The 9141-nt window shown below is 36.6% G+C and overlaps 1 pseudogene; it reads right to left on the reverse strand.

The window, feature by feature from the left end:
- The window catches only part of LOC139944362 (cholesterol 24-hydroxylase-like), a 28186-nt pseudogene extending 21232 nt beyond the window's left edge, over positions 1 to 6954 (reverse strand).
- Between the last annotated feature and the right edge of the window lie 2187 nt (positions 6955 to 9141).

Genomic DNA, 9141 nt, shown 5'->3' on the forward strand with positions numbered 1-9141 from the left:
CATTGTCAATGGTATTGTCACCGATCTTCACATGTAAACTTTCTTCAATACGGCGAAGTTTAGCTTGAGTACCAAATAACATACTTTTAGGTTTGCTTGTATTAAAGGCAGTGGACACTATTGGTAATTACTCAAAATAATTATTATAATAAAACCTTTCTTGGTGACGAGTAATGGGGAGAGGTTGATGTATAAAACATTGTGAGAAACGGCTCCCTCTGAAGTGCCATAGTTTTCGAGAAAGAAATAATTTTCCACGAATTTGATTTCGATACCTCAGATTAAGAACTTGAGGTCTCGAAATCAACCATCTATACGCACATAACTTCGTGTGGCAAGGGTGTGTTTTCTTTCATTAATATCTCGCAACTTCGATGACCGATTGAGCTCAAATTTTCACAGGTTTTTTATTTTATGCATATGTTGAGGTACACCAACTGTGAAGGCTAGTCTTTGATAATTACCAATAGTGTTCACTGCTTTTAGACGTTAAAAAATTAGTCTGCAGCCATGTGGAAACTTCAATCATATCTGCGTTTAGGGCTCTGTTAATAAGACCATTAAATTTAGCACGAGTAAATATAGCTGTGTCATCAGCATAGAAATACATTTTAGAGTCTATCGGAATTCAATATTAATCTTGAGTTATGACCAAAAACTGTTTTGATAACAAAATACACAAAGGCAAAGTTTGACCTTCCGGTACGACCGCAAGATGAGGTCATACGATTTCAGGAACTGTATGTTGAAAACGCCTTGAACGAAGACTATTATACGCGAAGCATTGCGCTCTATTGATGAGCATTGAAGCGTGACTCTACACGTGTTGTGTGTGTAAAATCTTTACGCACGACCAATGGTGGAATTTTCCAACTTAAATTTTGAACCGGAAGACATGGTCAAAATAGTGTCATCTGTGAGGCGTTAGTGCGTATGCCGGTGCCGATGATGTATTGATTGTAAGAATGCCTCAAGTAGCTTAAAAGTTATGATTTTTTGAAATAATAAACTTTGAATTTTCATAAGTCATCATGACGTCACTTCACATTTTTATTCTCATGGTGAACATCTAACCATGTGTGAAGTTTCAAGTTCTTACGAGTTTTGGAAAGATGGTTTTGTTAGCGGATAAGGGACGTAGAGAAGAAGAAGAAGAAGAAGAAGAAGAAGAAGAAGAAGAAGAAGTATACTAGACATTGAGAATCACCAACATATTCATTTTTGTGAAGTTTGTAAATCCCATCCATATGATGTATAGATTGTCAAAATAGCTTATGTGGTTGAGGAAATATGAACTTATGAAATATTGACGACTGTAGAAGAGACTAACTAACCGAAAGGAAAGTGCATGTTGAAAACGCCCCAAACAAAGACTAAACACAAGCTCACATCATGTCGCAATCATTGGAGCGTGAATCAACATACTTCATACGCTACACACATGTTGTACACGTGCTGTACGTGTAAAATCTTTACGCACAACCAATGGGGAATTTCGTAGTTGTTTTGAACCAGAAGACAAGGTCAAAATGGGGTCATGTCTATTGCGCGTTTACGGAGTTTTTAATGACCTTTCCAATGATATATCGATTGTAAGAGATCCTTGTTTAGATTTTTTGAAATAATAAACTTCGAATTTTCATAACTCAAGAGTTTAAAACGTCATCATGACGTAACTCAAACGGTTCCCTCTCCTAATCAATTTCTAACTATGTGCGAAGTTTCAAGTTCATACGAGATTGGATAAAAATGTTTTTGTTAGCGGACAAGGAAGATTCAGAAGAAGAAGAAGAAGGAGAAGAAGAGGAAGAAGTCATTACAAGTAAAAATACGAACAAAAATAAAAGGTGTTCCGGGCTGTTTGTTTTTTTGACACTGATGGAATAACAATTTATTCCCGATGTATGTAAAAGTCTCATTGAAAAAATGAGAATAATTCTGTGAATAATTTCTCACTGTAAGGGTGACAGTTTATGGCAGGCATCACATGATAAAAGGCGATTACTTTCATTAAATTTGCTTAACAGTCCTTTCGTCTAGTAGCTGATGATGGCTATCACATTGTGCATGTTTCACAGATTATATCAAGAGGTTTGGTCCTCCATAGCCTGGACAGCCTGAATATTCAATCAGTGAGGCAGTATAACGCATCAAGTGGAGAATCGTGGCAATGTGGGAACAGTATCTTTGACAAATGAATAATATGAGTTGAGAGTCGGTGAAGTTTAAAGGCATTGGATATACCTCCCTATAGACCTTATGCATTGACGTCATCCAGCCGCCATCTTAGAGGAAAAATGGTGACGAAACAATCGAGACGCACAGATTTGTACGCGCGGCCCGGTATTGGCCAATGAACAACCTCCTTTTGACCTCTACTCAAAATAATTGTTGGCATAAAAGTCCACTCGGTAACGAGCAAGGGAGAGCTGTTGATAGTATAAAACAATTTAGGTATAAAAACACACAGTGAAAACTCTACCAGTCTAAATAAGAATGAATCATTGCTTGGTAAAAGCGACAGTTTTGCATGCCCGCATGTTTATCCGTTTTCGCTGCTTTTTACTTTTTGAAGTGGCCTGGTCTGACGCCAAGCGAATCAATGGATGTTTCACCCGGTATAAAATTATGTCCTAAAGTTCGGTGATGCGTTTACTTGAACAGGAAATAGCCATTAAATTTAATATGCATCATAAAACAAACATTTTATTGCAGCTTATATTTCTGTCTGCTGTGGGTATTGTGACGAAAAGTGCTTTTTTTTCCCAGAGATTGTTAGCCCGAATCTTTGCTTAAAATAGAGCTGTCAAATAAAATGGTATCCGAGAGTTTATCGCATTTTGTTGTGCTTGGAACTTACATATTTAGCAGTATTCACGACACAGTCTTCAACAATACTTACATGTAATGCCAACGAATAATTATTACTTTAATCCTTAAAGGATTCGGGTACTTTTTCAAAATGTCCACAGATTTACATTAAACTTACAGGGTTTGAAGATGATGATAGTGGAAAGCTTCCCTTCAAATATTACTAAGGTTGTGAAGTTGTTGAGAAATGAGTAAAACAAGTCACAAAATAATTTTGGTCACATGAAACCAAAATCATTTAAGGATGTAAAATCCCCTTAGCCAGTTATGATATCATACCAAAACCATAGCATAAATGGTTAATACGTTTTTACATGCTAAAACTGTGACGAAAATTATTACGTTTACTCATTTCTCAAAACTACAGCACCCCAGTAAGTAAAATTTCAAGGGAAGCTTTCTACTGTCATTATAATCTTCAAACTGTGTAAGTTTATTGTAAATCTGTGGACATTGTGTTTTTTGTTAACAGTTGTTAAGAATCTATGAATGTTCTAGAATTATCCCGCTGAAATCTTATTAAGATAATTTAGTATTTACAAGTTTCCAACGTATATTGTTGTTTAACGTTAAACAACTGTCTGTACACGTATATAAATTGCGTACGTAAAACAGCCTATTATACATGTGCATGTAAATAATACACACATATAATAGCTCGTGAATGGGAGACTTTTTGAAAGCTCTGCCACTAGAGGGCAGCAGACCTACCAGGTAAGGGTGCACAACTCCTATAGCAAACAATGGTAAATGCTAAAAATTCAAAAATACTCAAAAAATATTTAGAAGTCTCTCAACCTCTTGAAAATTAAATCAGATACATTGTCATACAACTAAACTTCAGATTTCTTCTCAGTTTTTGGTAGGTCAGCATTTTGGAATTTTTGCTAATTACCCTAAAAGAAACACTCCCGAAAACTCATGCACACAGCGACTCGTGTCCAGTACGTCCTGTTCCAGAACAGTTTGGTTTATGCTGGCAATGTGTTATGAAAAACAAAATACAGTTTGGCTAAATCTAAAATACAAAATCAAAAACACGCAAAACACAAGGTATTTGCTGTCAGTGACCGTCACTCATGCTTCTCCTATTCCTAAGTTGTTGACACTACCTGGTGAAGAGCGCCCTCTCTTGGTGATTGGCAGTCTAAAGTTTCCCATTATATAAAGTTTTCTGTGCATGCACTTTGACCTTGCCAACTACACGTATTATTTACCCATGGTTTTTAGCGTTGCAGTATAGGCCACGCCTGTATGTAAAGCATGTTTGGCCAATCACGTTTGATCGCTGGTCGAAAAATTATCATTTTGGGTCGGACCCAGTAACTTTTGGTCCCAAGCGCTAATTTGCATTGCAGTAACCAATTACTTTTGGTCGCGAACTTACTAGTATTGCGACCTACCTATATCTATACAAGGCGAGCGTTGCGGCTGCCAGCGAGTTGTTGTTCAAGTTAACGCCACGGCATTTGGTGGAGTTGTTTTCATGATATTTTAGCAGCGTGTCCTTTGCTGGAAGGTTTTATAAAAACTAAATGAAATTACAAAAAGTATTATGAGTATGGCTGCTGTGCCTGCTTGATATAAACAAAAATGGGCAATACTTGTGCAAAAAAAAATAATGAGATACTTCACTTGTAGTAATAAACTTATAGGCTTGTAGCTACAGTGTGCACATTAGCCTTGTACTACTGCCAAATAGCACACTACGTCAACAAGAGTCTTAGTAAAAGTAATGTGAAATAAGAGTAGAATGGAAAACGAGGTTGTAAAAGCGATAATTGTTCAATGGATAATATACATACAACGCAGGGTAGGTTGGTTTGCTGTACTTGCCCAGTGGTAAATACGAATTGCGAGAGAAGAGATAATAAATGAGCAGATTTTCCGGTTGAATTAAATGAAGCGTTAAAATCATTGACGTTTGGTCGAGTGGTAAAGTTTCGTTTTTTCAAAGATAACAACTTCAATAACACACTTACCCGCATTTATCTGATTTCCGTTAAAATGCCAATCTGCCTTTTGTGGAATATTTTTGGAAATGCGAATATTGTTGTCTGTTAACGTCTTGATGGCGCCTACGAAATTACGAAATGTTTCCATGATGCACATTCTAAATATGATCAAAAACACACACATTGTGTTTGTTACATCAATGTTAAGATATCTTTTGTTCTGTCTTTATGAACATTTCTCCAGTCCTAGCTTTAGAATTCTCACCCTCTGACGTTTTGTTTTACCTTTTTGGTTGACCCCCTGTCTCTATAAAGTAGCGATTCCAAGTTATCTGTTCATCAGAAAAACAGACGCTCAAAATAACCCGAATAGACTTTAACCTTGTTATCCTTATTATTAGAGGATATGTCAAGCTCCCGATTCAGAGACTTCTTTACAACTTGTTTACAACAAAAATACACAAATTTCCACAGTTGCAAATGTTTCTAGGCGCTATTCATTTCTAATTCCGTCAAAACGAAACAAATACAAGACCTGACTGCGCAGTAGGCCCTGAGGGGACATCATTGAGTGATTGGTGTACATGGACTTGTAATACTTTTCCACAGCAGCGAAAGTTGCTAAATCCTATGTATATGAATCTATGTCACGGTGGCGTACATTAAAACCAGAATTGTTAATGTTACTGTTTATTATATCTGATAAATAGCTTGGCAAGTTGCGATTACATTCCCTGGATTGTCCATAGAAGATTACATAATTAAACTATTATTATCTTGTTCTCGAGCCAATGAAAACAAAGATTGATTGATTGATTGAATTTATTCGGATAAAAATACAGTAAGAACATGCCTAAAATACGTAAACAAAATAGGAGAAAAACTAGGAGATAAATAGGAGATAAAATGACCAAAAATGACCAATGACCAAAATAGAACACAATATGGAAATACTGCACAAAAGTATGCAAGGAAAACCCCCCGAAGCCAGCTCAACTTTGATGTAATCTCTAACTGGGATCACTAATAAGCACAGTGGTGCTCCCGAAAAAGGGTGGGGGGGGGGGGGAGACGGGTCTGGGGGATTGATCCCAGCCCCTCCAAGGTATTCAATTTGTTTGTTTGATTTGTTTTGAGTTTTTGTTTTACAATCTTTGAAAGGAATTTTTTTTTGAAAATATGGCCCACCCCCCAAAATAGTAAATCCTGGGTGCGTCACTGCTGATAATTTAAATTCTGATTCTGGTTAAACCACATCAGCCCTCAACAAGAAAAAAAAAAAATTGCAACCATGAACACTTTTAGTAACTTTAGAAACAGAAGAGTGAGTTTTGTTGGTGGATTTATTATGTAAAGTACATAAATTTACTAATTTGTAACCTAACAACTGTGCAAAAATAGTCATAAATTGTAAAGTTTGAAGAGCCCAGTTGTTTCTTGGTTGATTCAAGTGATTTTTTTTTCGTTGATTTTTGGAATGATGCATTGTTTCAAAAATTGGGTCAAACGTCACGATAACATAAAAGATCACGGTGACTTGTACAAAAATAGTCATAAAGTTGTAAATTATGAAGAGCCCAACTGTTTCTTAGTGGATTCTGATAGAGGAAGACATGCTCTATCAAGTGATTTTTATTTCGTTGATTTTTGGAATGATACATTATTTCAAAAACTGGGTCAAAGGTCACGATAACATATTAAAGATTACAGTGACCTACATTTCAGGAAATTTATTTTTGACAATAGAATTGATTTGAGCAAGTAATTCTCATCATTTTGGCACCAAATTTGCGTATATGTGATGAGAATTGACATGGTTATGGCATATTTTTACCAAAAAGGTGGTATTTTACCCTAAAAATGTCAGATCTTAGTGGTTTCTGTCCTGACCATTATGGTAAGTCGGATCGGGCTAAAAATTGGTGTGCATTCATTGCTCATATAAGGACCTACACGCACAGCAATTTTTATCAAAATCGGAAGACATGAGGTAAAAAAGTGTGTTGGTCTGACACGGAATGACCCATTTACGAATGGGAATCAAATTGTGTTGAATCGGTTTTCAACTAGTGGTTTAAACCCGCCGAGGCCTGGTTCATGCTAATTTACCTCGACATTCTTCCTCCATGGTTGTAATTAAAACATTTTCGTCCTGAGCATTTTTTTTTTTCCTTTTCATACTGCAGAATACTGCATGTTATGCCTCGGTCACCGGTGACTGATTTCGCACTATAGGCTCGAGTTGAAAAGGGCATACGGTGGTTGTACCATATCGTGTTGGGGTAGCACATTTTGATTGACTGATCAGGTTTGAAAAACATGAAAAGGTGGAAGGGGCAGGCTGGGAGGGAAGGGGGTGTGGTGACGAATGAGAACTAGCCGTTTTCCGCCAGAATAACTGGTTAATGCAGTGAATAAGATTAAGGCTGAAATTAAAGTATTGCAAACAGTTTCAATAGAGGGCGGTGTGTTCCGGAGCCGTCAGTCCCGACGTTCAGATGATTCCTGTTCAATTGTTGTTTGAGCGAGCACCTTTATGTGCCTATTTCTTAGGAAGACTTCAATGGATAATGGTTTCGCAAGTCTATAAATATACCGATACGTCGACACTTTCACGTGACGCGCCTGTGCGCGACTATCATACTTTGCACACACGTTCAGCAACAGTAGTCAAACGGTTAGACCTTCTGTTTGGCAGAATTTTAGTTGTCTTTTTGTCCCAGATAAAAAACATTTCCAACGGAATCACTTTCACTGGTATCGTCCTTGATATTGATAGAAAATTGTTAGTCATTTGCAAGCAAACGATGAGAAAGTGCAATGTATAAAACACGTGTTCTCTATCGGTCATGCTTGTCGGAAAAACACTCATGATGAATGCAAGCGCCCTATACCTATATTTTGCGAAACAAAATCCAACACACGGCTGACGTGAACGAAACCTCTCTATACCTTCAAACGGACACGCGTGTTTACGGTACATCAACTTAGAAAGTTATCCTGCAAGCATGAAATGATGCGAAGCCCTGACAGGGTCTTTATGGTGAAAAAGAAAGGTAGAATTTTTGAAAAGAAAAAAATAGTTATTTCAGAATCGGTGTGTTTTGCATGAAACTTTCACCCGATATAACTCAATTAACCCTGACCCTACCCTCCCTCCATCATCATTAATTTTATAAGTAAGTATTTACATACTTACAGGCAGGCAGACTCAGTTGTTCTTTGTTCTATCTCAGAATGCTTATAATAATGCTCAATAAATTTTATACTCACAAGTTTCAAATAATACCAGTTTTGCTTCGTTATAGATCAGTATTTATGGTTTGGATGATGAAAAATAATAACGATTTGTTGAATCTGTTCCGTTTCTCGACTCTTAGACTTGAAAACAATTCAAAAGTCGCGACACCAAGGCCTAGTTGTCAAACAGTTTGTGTTCTTGTAAAACGTGTAGTGTATAGTCCTACACTTTACTATCAGATACGCATGCCATTGTGTTCCAGAAACACTCGATTTTGCTTTTGTAAGAAACTTTTTTAATTTTAATTTAAGCAGAAGGAAGTATGTGGCTGCTTGAATACGTCAAGGTCAATATTAACACGAAACCCAGGTGGTAAAATGTATATAAAAACCTGCTTTGTTTACTTTTCAGTTCGATCCAATTCATAAAATGTATTTCGAAATGTCAAAAAGCATGATCCCGTAAATGCTATTATTCAGAGACTGTTGTTCAAGGTTCAAGGTTCAAGGTTCATTTTATTTCCACAGTATCAAAAGACAAAAAACAACAATATCAAACAGCAGTCAAAATAAATCATTACAATAATGAAAAATAATCGTTTCACAACATAGGTTTGAAGAAATAGATGCATAACAATGTTGACACTGCGGAGGGATCCATTTAAGAAGCAAAGCTTTGAAGGCAATGGTCCCTTATGACATGCATATGCATTGAGATTATAAAATAATAAGGTCTATTACCACCTGATAAATATACACAGACACAAGGATTTGTTGTTGTAGTGAACTCTGCCAAGAGTTAATTTATTCCGTACTCTGAATTCGGTGGTAAAACGCCAATTCATAATAATAATATAAGGGATTTCCCTTTATTTAATTCCATCCAGTGATATCCACACTCATAAAGAAGTATAGCAGTTCCCATTATAATACACTTTGCGACCAATTCGCAAAGGGTCCCAATCCCTCACTTTGCGAACGGTAAATTTCCAATCCGCAAAGGTTCCCACTTCTCGGCGATTTGCCAAAGAAGGTACCAGACTAAATACAATTATTATAATTATAAATGCACTCA

The sequence above is a fragment of the Asterias amurensis genome, chromosome 1, assembly GCF_032118995.1.
Source record: "Asterias amurensis chromosome 1, ASM3211899v1".
Lineage (NCBI taxonomy): Eukaryota > Metazoa > Echinodermata > Asteroidea > Forcipulatida > Asteriidae > Asterias > Asterias amurensis.